This window comes from Cebus imitator, unplaced genomic scaffold (genome assembly GCF_001604975.1).
Source record: "Cebus imitator isolate Cc_AM_T3 unplaced genomic scaffold, Cebus_imitator-1.0 Scaffold119, whole genome shotgun sequence".
Lineage (NCBI taxonomy): Eukaryota > Metazoa > Chordata > Mammalia > Primates > Cebidae > Cebus > Cebus imitator.
The window spans coordinates 3,546,450-3,559,859 of record NW_016107434.1 but is presented as its reverse complement, the minus strand read 5'-3'; the positions used below and the strand labels follow the sequence as shown (position 1 = coordinate 3,559,859).

At 40.6% G+C, this 13,410-nt stretch overlaps 1 protein-coding gene across 1 annotated transcript in view; it reads left to right on the top strand.

Moving 5' to 3' along the window:
* Window positions 1-13,410, top strand: part of FMN1 (formin 1) — a 421,043-nt gene that overhangs the window by 5,127 nt on the left and 402,506 nt on the right. Inside the window, exon 2 of the mRNA XM_017539536.2 lies at window positions 7,512-7,576. The gene's annotated coding sequence lies outside the window, so the exon portion shown is untranslated. The remainder of the gene's footprint in view (window positions 1-7,511; window positions 7,577-13,410) is intronic.

Below are 13,410 nucleotides of genomic sequence, written 5' to 3'. Positions count from 1 at the left end.
ATTCGGATATCATAGTCACAGACTTGGCAGATGACAAAGCAAAAGGAAGATGTAGCTGAAGACTCCATAGTAGTTGTGTAGGGAGCTTCTGCTTGAATCGCATCTAAGAAGGAAGAAACACACAGAAGAGGTATATAGTCTAAGACGAGATAGATGTGTGTGTGTGCGTGTGTGCGTGCATGTGTATATATATATGTACATATACATATATAGATATAGATATGACATGGACCCAGGGCAACAGCTTCAGGAAAACTAAGGTCATTAATGACAAGAGTTTTTGAAAAAATGCTAAGTCAGCTTTTTTAAAAGAGGGCTTTTAGCATTTCAATCAGTGCATGATGTACAAATCCAGCTGCTTGAAAAAGATGGGTCAAATTCACAGAGCGTAAGGAAGCAGAACTACTCAATTTTCATTTTGCTCCTGTCATTTTCATTCAAGGCTTACAGATAAGAATCTCCATCTACAAAGACAGGTATATGAAAATTATCTCTTTATTTTTTAGAAACCATGTTCATTTCTATTTCAAGCCTTTTCTTTGTGGAAAGGTGGAACAATTAACTGCAGTCTTTCTCAGGATTATACCACTCCCCAGAGTTGCGTCAAGCCTCCAGGGAACTGACATAGTGCCACGGCATGGGAAGAGGCAACCTCTGGTCACTGAGGCATCAAACTGCACAGATTACTCTGTAGCACTCAGTAATTCTGCTCTCCCAGCTCTCTCAGTGGTAGTCATCTGTGGCTGTGTTCACATAGAATTCTTTTGTTGACATTTCCTGTGGCTCTTTCTTTCCTAGGTATAGCACACAGGGCTCCAAGGTCATGTGACCTCTCTGGGGACACTATCAGGAAGTATAGCCTCCGTCCTTCCAGGATCCACAAGCCTCTCACCTTCCTTTCCCAACAGCCCTGGGGGGATAATTCTCTTTTCAGGGTTCTTCAGGGCTCTTCATGTCAGTAAATCTCACTCCTTTGTACATCCTTCAAGAAATTCCCTATATTCTAAGAGTTTAGAATTTGGGGAAACAAAATCCAGGAATAATCACAGGCTTTATCTTTTTCTCCTTACCACATACCTCTCCTGATGCAATGAATACCAATTCTGATACCTGCCCTAGTGGAGGTTAAACAAAGGGGAAAATACAAGGAGAAATAAAAGTAAACATAGATTAATATCTATGTTTCTGAACACCACTTTCTTTTAGAAGTACGGAAATTGGGGATGTCTGCCTTGTTCACATCTATATTATTTTCTCTGGGAATGACCCCAATATAGAGTAGGCGTGGGGTCCTTGTAGACATGACTCTGTTGCTGGCCATGACTGGTTAAACTGGGGATCTGGAAATCTGATCCAAGGTGGACCAGATGGAATGTCTTCCCAAAACTGGAGTTTTGGAATGAAGGATTGCATTGACTAAGAGTCAAGTCACAGTAAGAGAAGTACGTCAGGCATGCAAACGCCACTGGAAGGCTCTTTCTCTTCTTCCAACTCTTGGCCTTTCTCCTCTTTCTCTTATTTTCTGAAATTGCCCATGAATTTCATGAGATTCAATATGCTTCTCTTTTTGCTTAAGATAGACAAAATCAGTTTCAGGTGCTCACAACCAAGAGAAACTTAATAGTGGCCTTCAAATTTGCAAAGGAAGAAAAGCATGATGAACAGGAAACTGAAACTTAAGATAGGTGAAGAGATAGTAAGATAGAATCTGGCTGTTTAAGATGTGTTTTTCTAATAATTTAAAGTGACAGTTGCAAGAATTGTATTTGTGATACTGGAACAACTTTCACTTTTTTTTTCTTTTTTTGAGGAACATTTAAAACTGTAGGCACTGCTTTGTAGTAGGGTCATTGACAAACTAGAGAACAGTCAGATGATATGTAGGATTTTCAAGGCTGAACGCTCTTCCATTTGAGGGCTTGCCAATGGGCCTGGGATGATTTAGTCAGCATGAGAAGCTATCTCAGGAAACATGACTGGCGGTCAGGTGTTTAAAGGGCCATTGGACAGGAAAGCAGTTGAATATACTCACTGCAGCTCTAGGAGTGAGAGAAAAACACCAGTGAAAATAAATGAATGGAAATAGATTTTGACTTAGAAAAGGAGAGTATTTTTATGTTAGAGCTGTCTGGAAGGCCATGAGGTTTCCTTTTGAGGCAGAGAACTCTGCAATAGAAGAGCTCAAGGTGAGACTGGAGAACCATTCACAAGGGTTGCATTGAAGGAGAGGGCCCAGCCTTGAGAAGGAGGTAGGATGAGATGAATAATGTCTAAGTTTTCTTTAAATCTAAGATTTTATCTATTACTATTTCATTTCATGAATATAGTTTTATAAAAAATTTCTTCCTGACCAAGCACGGTGGCTCACATCTGTTATCCCATCTCTTTGGGAGGCCAATGTGGGAGGATCACCCAAGGTCAGGAGTTCAAGAACATTCTGACCAATATGGTGAAACCCTGTTTCTACTAAAAATAGAAAATTAGTTGGGTGTAGTGGCACATGCCCTCAGCTACCTGGGAGGCTGAGGCAGGAGAACCATTTGAACACAGGAGGCAGAGGTTGCAGTGAGCCAAGATCACAACACTGCACTCCAGCCTGGGCAACAAGAGTGAAACTCTGTCTCAAAAAAATAAAAAGAAAAAAAGAAAAAAACCTCTTACTTTATTTAAAAAAAAAAAAAGTGACTACAAATATGCATTGAAAGAAGACATTTCTAAAAAGTAAAGGGAACAAAAATTTACTTTCTGTTCTCTAAATTGGAAATAACAGTCATTAAAATTTTTACAGCCAGTATTTCACTCAAATAGAAAACACCTTCTGTAATATTAATAATACAAAACCCAGAGAATACTGAATTTCTATAGGAAACAGTAGATTCCTTGAATTATTTTAAGGAATCGATAGGAGTACTAACTTTTCTCCCAAACTTTTCCCAAATAAATGAAAAAAGTATTGCCACAGCACCAAAACAGGTAGCTCAGGTATTTCTATCTACAACCTCCTAAACATTACGGCTATGAAACTGTTGTATATTTTAAATTATTATTCTTAACTCAGGGGTGAGAACAGGATTATTCTAGTTTGTCACTTACCACAGCAAGCCGATGCTAACATTCAATAATTATGCTTTAGACAAGAAGGACAAGGAAATCCACTTAGTTTGAAAATCCTGATCTTAATGACCCCATTAGACATAGTCTGATATGAAGCCTTCCATAATCTCTCATTCTTCATGTATAAACGTTTAACAGTATAAGTATAGCATAGCATATTCATTAGCTCTTTGTTTACTTAAGTGGATTACATTTATAAAGAGCATTCAAAAGAATACAGTCTTCTCCGCTTTGTAAAGTGGTCTCAGGTAATTTTAAGGATATGATTTACAACATATGTAAAAGAACAACTCTTTACAGGTCTAAATTATGGCTGGGTGCAGTAGTTGTCACCGTTAATCCCAGCATTTTGGGAGGCCGAAGTGGGCGGATCACTTGAGGCCAGGAGTTCAAGACCAGCCTGGCCAACATGGTAAAACCTTGTCTCTACTAAAAATATGAAAATTAGCTTGGTGTAGTGGTGTAATCCCTGCCATTTGGGAGGCTGAAGTACAAGAATTGCTTGAACTCGGGAGGCGGAGGTTGCAGTGAATTGAGACTGTTGCCACTGCATTCCAGCCTGAGTGAAAGAGTGAGACTTGGTCTCAGAAAAAAAAAAAAAAAAAAATCTAAATTAAAAGGAAAGAAATTTACTTATGAATGTAGAGTCTGATATAAAATTTTAAAAAATCATTTTTGAAAGGTAAAAAATACCAAAAGTATAAAGAAGAAAACAACAATCTATATTCCTACCAGGAAGAATTAACTACATCTTGGCATATTTGTTCCTTAGAAAATGTAGGAAATATCCTTTTAAAAATGATATCTGTGATTACAAGAATTCATATAAGGCATTACGTTACAAAGATACATTTTAAAAATAAATACTATCATTCTGATTGTTAACTTTAGGTAGTATCATTTCAGACAACTGTCTATGAATCTACTTGGATGGATATTTAGGTAGAAATGCTTTTATGAAAATGAATAGAGATGCTGTGTATAACAAAAACAATACATTAGTTTTTCTTGAATTTCAAGCAATAAAAAGAAACTAATATATATAATAAATTTCTCATGCGTTAGCTCCATGAGAGACATTTTAGTATTTCTTTATCCTCAGTGTCCATCATAAGGATTGGCATTCCACAGGTCCTCAAATAATACTTGCTTAATTGAATGGGCCTTTATGTGCTTTTACTATGGTAAGTGCATTAAAAGTTATATCTAATTTTATCTTGACAACAATTTATTAGGTAGGCAGTTATTTTCTCCATTTTATAAATGAGGAAACTGAGTCTCAGTAATATACTAAAGTCACAACAGTGTTTGGTTGTAAAAGTCATTCTTTTTTCATGACAGCAGGCCTGGGTCATTTATGGTGAAAGTAATAGAGGAAAGAGGCACGTGAACTGCCGATTATAATACAGTGGTGTAAGTCATAGGACAGTGTATTTAAAGTCTACAGGGGAAGAGGCTGCTTGGTATTGAATCTTCATTGTATCATTTATTAGTTATCTGACATCGAGCAAGCCCCTTCACTGCTGTAAGCCCCAGTTTCCCATTTGTAAAAAGGAGTTAGCAATGGGGGGATTAAATGAAATAATTAGGTAAAATGTTTATCATAATGCCTGCCACAAGTGCTCAAGAAATAGTAGCTGTTAATAGTATTTTTTTCAGAGTGCTTTGGATGCTCAAAAAAAAAATGAGTAATTTTTTCCTCCTGGATTTCTAGGGTAGGTGACATTTGTGGTTAGGCTCTGTTGAAAACATAGGAATTCATTCAGTGAGAGGTAGATGGTGCCTAGGCAGGAAGAGAAGCATGAACCTGGAATGAGAGATCCCGCTGAGATGCATGATATCTGCATTACCCTATGTAACTCCTAACACTTCCTTCCTTCACTTGTACACTTCGAGGGTGCCTAAACAGGAGTATCTGTGTTTAGAGAGGCTGACTTGAAAATAGATCATCTTATCTTAATGGACCATCTTCCCACCGAGTAGGTGAATTAGTCAGTGTCTGTACAGAGCCGAAGAAATGTGAGGTGATAGGGCAGGTTTAGGGCTATTAGTCAAGGAGGCCAGGGGCCATTCCAGGCCAGCTTAAGAGCAATGGTGGGTGCTAAAATCGAGCCTACAGCCTGTCTGAGATTCTAGAACAGTGTTTCTCAAACTTTTTTTTTTTTTTCATTATCCCTGCTTTATGCATGAAAAGAGTAAGATTTTCACCCCTTTCTAAGAACCCACTTAAATGAGCCAGACTTCACAGGGCCTTCTCAGGTAAGTTGCTTTCTGCAGATAACCCTAGACTTGAAGTCTCCAGCTGCTGTTAAAAAAAAGCCACTTTTTTATTATGCTTTCAGCTTTGCTTCCAATGATCCTGTCTAGAAAAATAATCTTGGCTACTACACTAACCTCCCAACTGGCCTCCCTCTGCTTCCAGATCTGCCCTTTCACAGTCTATTTTCCATATAGCAGTCTGAGTGACCTTTTAAGAATATAATCAGGGGCTGGGCGAAGTGGCTCACACCTGTAATCCCAGCACTTTGGGAGACCGAGGCAGATAGATCACCTGAAGTCAGGAGTTCCAGACCAGCCTGGTAAACATGCTGGTAGCCTTTCTCTACCAAAAATTCAAAAAATTAGCCAGGTATGGTGGCAGGTGCCTGTAAGCCCAGCTACTTAGGAGGGTGAGGCAGGAGAATCACTTGAACCTGGGAGGCAGTGAGCTGAGATTGCACTCCAGCCTGGGCAGCAAGAGCAAAAGTCTGTCTCAAAAAAAGAAAAAAAAAAAAAAAAAAGAATAGAATCAGATCTTGTCTCTCCCCAGTGTAAAACTCTCCAATAGCTTTCCATTGAACTTAGAATAAAATTTGGACTCTATATCATGGCCTTGAAAGTCTCCCTGATCTGGCTCCTTCCTGTTGCTCTAATCTCATCTGATAACAACCTGTGTACGGGGGAAGGTGCTTCCATGTGCATAGAAAGGCCTTTGGGCAGAAAGTCACAGGTGTTTGCAGCGAGCAGCTTTTGGTGTGTGGAGGTGATATCAAGAGTACATGGTGGGCACCAACAGCAGTGCCTACAGCTTCAAAAGAGCATAAAAGGGGATTTGTCTTCTCAGAAGCAGGAGAGACATCTCAGAAAAAGTGACAGTTATGGAACTACTATATGAAAACAGTTTAGGAGTAAAACGATCTGAAAAAAATATGTTAGAAGCAAAACTATGTGAAAGAGAGGTAGGTATCATATTCCATGCAGGGGGAACATCATGCAAGGAGCCCTTACAGCAGAAGGAAGAGGCCCGCATGTGAGCCCCCAAAAGGGAACTGGCTGGGGTGTGGTGCAAAAATTAAGCTGGAAAAGTCATCAGGGGCCTGACCACACAGGGCCTTTCAGGCCATGATAAGAGCTAAAATCTGTCTTAAGAGCAGGAGAGGCTGGGCACACTGGCCCATACCTGTAATCCCAGCACTTTGAGAGGCCAAGGCTGGTGGATCACCTAAGGCCAGGAGCTCAAGACCAACCTGGACATCATGGGGAAGCCCCTTCTCTACTAAAAATACAAAAATTAGCTAAGCGTGATGGCACTTGCCTGTAATCCTAGCTACTCAGATGGCTGAGGCAGGAGAATCGCTGGAATCCTGGAGGTGGAGGTTGCAGTGAGCCGATATCATGCCACATTGTGAGCCCCAGAAATTGGGGATCACAATGCTGACCCTTTAAGATCTTCTGGAGTAAGTCTAGGGAACCGATGATCTTGCCTCTTCCATGAGGTAACCCTAATCTCTCAGCTAAACTGCTATATAGCATAGGGTAACCAACCATGCTGATTTGCCTATGATTGAAGAGTTTCCAGAATATAATCAGGGTTGCCCAGGCTGAAGTTTGCCACTTCAGCCTGGGCAACCAGGGCAAGACTCTGTCTTGGGGAAAAAATAAAGGCAGCAGGAGAGCCTCTGAAAAGATACGGCTGTATGTGACTAGCTGAGGCATGATGTGACCAGATTTGTTTTAAATGATTGCTCTCATTGCAGTGGGAACACCAAGTAGATGAGCATACGCAGGCTTACAAAGATACAGGATGGCTAACTGGTACTGGCTTGCCTGTGACTTTGCTGGTTTCAGTATTGAAATGTTTGCATCCTGGAAACTCTTCAATCATAGGCAAACCAGCATGGTTGGTTACCCTATGCTATGGAGTAGTTTAGGTGAGAGACGAGGGTTATCTCATGGAAGAGGTAAGATTGTCTATTCCTTAGACTTACTCCAGAAGATTTTAAAGGGTCAGTATCACGACCCCAATTTCTGAAAGTCCCTTCAAATTAGCCACCTAATATATAAAAGAAACACAGCAACACATACACACCTGAGGTGAAAATTACTTCAGGTAAGCCTTGATTTTTTTTTTTTCACAGGCCTGGTGGCATCACGTTTCTGACATCTCAACGTCTGGGGCCTGCCCAAGCGAAGGCTGATCTAGGTAAGAAAGTGGAGTAAATCATGGCGGCACCTTCTGCTCACTGACATTCTGCGCACTGGCCCTGGGCTTCCATGCAGTGTCTTCATCCACAACGTTCTGATTCTAGCCTTGTTTTCTCTCCCACGTTGTTATGTTGTCAATTCCACTAAAGCTGCTCTTTTACCATGTTGTACTACAGAGCAGATTAGTAAATTGCGGTTGTCCCTAAATAAAGTAAGTATTTCCACTCCTGAATTCAAAGCTGCCTCCCAGCTCCTTACTTATCTAAGGCTTCCTACTTTTCTCTAGTCACCCAAGGCAGAAGACTTCTGTTACCAATCAATCAAAAAGAATCAAGGAAGGAATGCTACTACTCCTATTCCTATTAAAAATAGCTAACTGGGCCCATTATGTGTCAGGCACCATTTTAAACACTTCCCATATATATCTGTTAATATTTGTATTAATAAGTGATTCACTCATTGGACAGGCTTTTATTGATCACCCATGATTTTCTAGTTAATCTCTCAAGCACAGGACATGGCAGTGAACAAGCTCTTTTCATGACAGTTATACTTTACAGTTGTGGGGAGAGAAAGAATGTAACCAATAGAAACATACTATGGCAGGTGACAAGTTCCATGGAGACAGATGCCTCAGGGAAAGGGAGTCAACAGTGATGATGGCCGTAGGCACTACTTTAAATTGGGTGACCAAGGCAGCCTTTCTAATGAGGCATCACTTGAGCAGATACCTGAAGGTAGCCCCAGAGTAAGTCCTAAAGATTCTGGGGCAGTTCAGGCAAAGGGAAGAACAAAATCATATTTTTTTCAGTTTATGTTAGAATCCTGAAATCATACCTCTCATTTTTCCTCTCAGGGATGGATCGACATTTCATAGATCCATCTTTTTCCCTTGTTTAGTATCTGAGAGCATTAAAATTTGTTTTCTTTACTTTTCACATTCCCTACTGCCATTTAAGTTTGATTTTCAATGGAATGTTTGGTATCAATTTATTCTTTTATTCAATTTTTATACTTTTCATATTTTTCTCTCTTTCGTATATGTTCTAATGGTGGAAAGCCAATTTTGTTCCTAATTATGATTTTGTCTACTTTAATTGTTGTGTTTATTGGAAAGTAAAGATCAAGCTGTCATTCATTATTGGTGGCTACAAATAATATTCTTGGATTTTCAGGCAGAGACACAGGTTGGATTTGTATCTTTAGATAATTACATTTGAATCCACTATTTACTGAATGCGTGTCATGTTTTATGTACTACAGGGAACACAAAGATGGTGATGATGATAGTCTTCCCTTTAGAGAACCTTTAATCAAGTAGGAACAATATATTGCAAAAGGTTCATTGCCAGTAGAAGGCAGGGTGTATTGGGATTCTATTCCTGGATAATGAAGGTCAGCAGCACATAATAAAAGCAGCAATTACTTATATAGTCCCTGCTATATACCAGTCACTATATTCAAAATGGCAATATATCTCTCAGGCGTTGACTAACTTTAGGGATTAGAAATGAAGGCACACAAAGATTACATAACTATGTAACATTACTGTGCTAAGTGGAAGAGCTGGGATTTTAACCTAAACAGTATAGTCCTAAAGCTGTGCTAAGGGGTAAAGAGGGAGAGATACCCTTGCCCTCAAGACCATGAGGCATGGGCCTCAAGGAAACCAAAAGTATAAGTTCACGGGCATGGTTAGGATTGGACCAATCTAACAGAGATAGCTAAGCAGACTTGAGACACAGAGCAGGATATGGAGACATCATAAACTGGTTAAGAATGGCAGATAAAAGTCCAAGAAGGTCTCAAGTTGAAGATTTTTGCCTTTATACACAGGCCAGCAGGGAGTGATTAAAGGCACCTCCTCAGATGGTACATGTTAAATGCAGATAGTGTTTGGATCAAAGCAGATAGAAAAGCCTTGGAAGTACTGGAGTGGAGAGGTGACTGTGTCCTGGGTTTCATTTAAGCTAACTGTGAATGTTCTTCTACAATAGAAGTGGAAATAATGTGCATTGAATAGTTCATTCTCTTAAATTTTTTTGTATGTTCAGTGCTGTTACTTATTTCTGATACTTCATTTGCTTTTTTCTAGTTTTTGTATTCCTGATGAAGGATTGGCTTCCCCCTGACTCTACCCACCTCATTTCTTTCTTTCTTCTGTTCTTTCCTTCTTTCCTTCTTCCCTCCCTCCCTCCCTCTCTCTCTCTTTCTTTCTTTCTTTTTCTTTCTTTCTTTCTTTTTCTTTTTCTTTTTCTTTCTTTCTCTCTCTCTCTTTCTTTTTCTTTCTTTCCTTCCTTCCTTCCTCCCTCCCTTCCTTCTCTCTTCTCTCTCTTTCTCTCCTCTTTCTCTTTTTTCTCTCTCTCCTTCCTTCCTTCCTTCCTTCCTTCCTTCCTTCCTTCTATCTTTTTCTTTTTTCAAACAGAGTTTCACTCTTGTTGCCTAGGCTGGAGTGTACTGGCATAATTTAGGCTAACTGCAACCCCTGCCTCCTGGGTTCAAGCAATTCTTCTGCCTCAGCCTCCTAAGTAGCTGGGATTACAGGCATGCACACCATGGGGTTTCACCATGTTGCTCAGGCTGGTTTTGAATTCCTGACCTCAAGCGATCCACCTGCCTCGGCCTCCCAAAGTGCTGAGATTACAGGTTTGAGCCACTGTACCCAGCCTTCTCATATCTATATTTCTTGTACCATTTCCTTTTCCTGTTTTCACCGGTACCATCTTGTGTTATCTCTTTTGGCTCTGGAAATCTGGGTTCTGATCCTACTTGTGCCCTGAATTTACTGACTACCTAGAAAAGTAATTTGGTAAATGGGTTTCATTTCTTTGCAAGGCAGACTATAGAACTGTACTGCAAGTAAGGAGAACAAAAGGCATTTTTACAGATGAGGACCCTGGGGTGCGAAGAGGTTAAGTGATTTGCACAAGAGTTTGTTAGTAATTGGCAAAGCTGGACTTGAGTCCAAGCCTTCTGACACTGCATTCATTGCTTTTTTCTTACTTTGCCCTGCCGTGGTAGAAACCATCTCATGTGAAGATAGATCAGTCCTAGACCAGTTGTACATAGCGTGAGTGCTCCATATTCTATGACTTAAAGAAGATAAATTAGTAAATGAGTAAATCTGTTTTCTGAATGGGACCTAGTATCCCCAATTAGTCCTGTAAGGAATTTCAAGAGCCAGGGCTCTGGGTCAAAGCACCTGGGTTTGAATTGCAGCTCAGCAGCTTACAAGCTGTGAGATCCTAGACAAGTTACCCTCCTGCGCCTCAGCTTCTTCCTTGTAAATGGAGATAACAATAGTACCTACTTCATAGGCTTTTCTGTAACAATCAATGCGTTAAAACAGGTAAAGCCCTTGGAAGAGTGGCCAGTACGTGATGAGTGATCATTTCAGTAGTAATTATCCTAATAATTTAAAGGCATAGACTGTTCCTTCACCTTTTGCTCGAGATCCAAAGCACAGAAACACTTTTGGTGTTCTTAAGCAGTGTCTTAGCTGCAGGGAGAAGCATTAGGACTTTGTCATCTGTGAAGACCCTCTGACCATTATTACTACTTCTATTCAAGTGAAGCTGGATTCCTTTAATTGGCTTCACAATTTGTCATTCTCCATTGACAGGGGTTACCCTGAAAATGAAAATTTTCCTGTGATGGCTAACATATATAGTCAAGAATGAAATTATTTGTATCTAGTCATATTTTTAGAGTGAACTTTCATAGAGAGAAGAAAGAAAAAGTATTACAAGTGAGAAGAAAGGAAATACAAAGAGGCTGGTTAGAAGTGCTTAAAGACAAATTATCCATTTGGAATAGTGCATAGGAAAATGGCAACAAGCAGTGGAAACTCCAGGAATGATTTTTGAATGTAAAATGTGCCATTTGCTTTGGGGACCCGCTAACCGACTATTTCTTTCAAATTTCTTTCAACAAAATTCATGTGTCTCACATCTTTATATATTCATCTTGCTACAATATTCAGATAAATTGCTTATTTAAATAAAATTATGTATGTGAGATTCCTTAAGAAAGTATGAGGCATTATGGAATTTTGAGGCACTGCAGCCTGACTTCAACTTTGACAATGATAAAAAAAATTGACTGGGGTAGAACCCTTTATTTGAAGGGAACAATATATGGGTGACAATTTCTTGGATTATTTTGACATCCATGTGAAAAGTTCTAAGTGTGTGTGTGGGATGGGAAGAGTGCTCGTTTTCAGGTTTCTCTGCTTTAATGTGTACCTAATTTTGATCTCACTAAGGCCATACATAGCAGTTGCCAGGCCAGAAAATATACAACCCACATTGTGTGACATGTTCTAAGCTTGGTTTTTGGAGAGTCACTTCCTTATTTAAAAGCAAAGGAAATGGGAAGAGATACAGAGAAATAGGGGCTACAGAGAGATCCAAGATGGCTAAATAGGAACAGCTCTGGAGTGCAGTTCCCAGCGAAAAGAACACAGAGGATAAGTGAATCACTGTATTTCCAAATGAGTTTTTACTGCCCACAGACCAGGAGATTCCCAGGCTAAAAAGCGCCAAGAGTTTCCAGCATGGCTGTTTCAGCCAGCGCCAAGGGTCTCTGCACAAAAACTTGTACAAATCCAGGTGGCCGTTTCAACAGGCGCCCGGAATGCCAGGGAGACAGAGCTGCCCATTCAACTGAAAAAAAGGGGCTGAAACAGGGAGCCAGATGATCTGGCTCAGTGGGTCCCACCCCCACAAAGACCAGCACTGTGAAACGCTCTGGATTGAGAGTTTTGCAGTAAGCACAGCTGGACCCAGGACAGTCCAGCACAGTGCGGGGAAGAGTGTCCTCCATTACCAGTCTACCATTACTGAGGCAGTCCACCATTACTGAGGCAGACCATCATTACCAAGTCAGTTCTAACAGGAAGGTCACACAGCAGCTGGACAGAGCCCATAGCAGCTCAGCAATGCCTCTGCTGGCAGACTGTGGCTAGACTACCACCTTGCTGGGCAGGGCATCTCTGACAAAAGGCAGTAGCATGTCAGGAACTTAAAAATAAATCCCCACCTTCCTAGGCCAGAGCACCTGCGGAGAAAGTGTTTATGAGTTTCATTGCAGCAGACTTAAACGTACTTGCCCAGAAGCTCTGAACAGAACAACAGAGCTCCCAGCACAGCACTTGAGCTCCTATAAGGAATGGACTGTCTCCTCAAGCAGCTCCCTGACCCCTGTATATCCAAAGAGACACCTCACAAAGTAGAGCTCAGGCTGAACATCTGGGGGGTACCCTTCTGGGATGAAGATAACAGAAGAAACTGGCAACAACCCTTACTGTTCTGCAGTCCCCGCTGGTGATCCCCAGGCAAGCAGGATCTGGAGTGGACCTCCAGCAGGCCTATAGCAGAGGGGCCTGACAGAAGGAAAACTAAAAAACAGAAAGAAATAACTTCAACATCAACAAAAATGATGCCCACTCAGAGATCCCGTCTGAAAGTCACCAACTGCAAAGACCACAGGGAGATAAAAAGACCACAGGTAGATAAATCCAACTACAAAGACCACAGGTAGATAAATCCACAAAGATGGGAAGAAACCAGCACAAAAAGGATGAAAATGCCAAAAACCAGAATGCTTCTCCTCCTCCAAGGGATCACAGCTCCATGCCAGGAAGGGAACAAAGCTGGATGGAGAACGAGTCTAATAAATTGACGGAAACAGGCTTCAGAAGATGGGTAATAACAAACATCTCTGAGCTAAAAGAACATGTTCTAACCCAATGCAAAGAAACTAAGAACCTTGAAGAAAGGTTAGATGAAATGCTAATGAGAATAAACAGCTTAGAGAAGAATATAAATGACC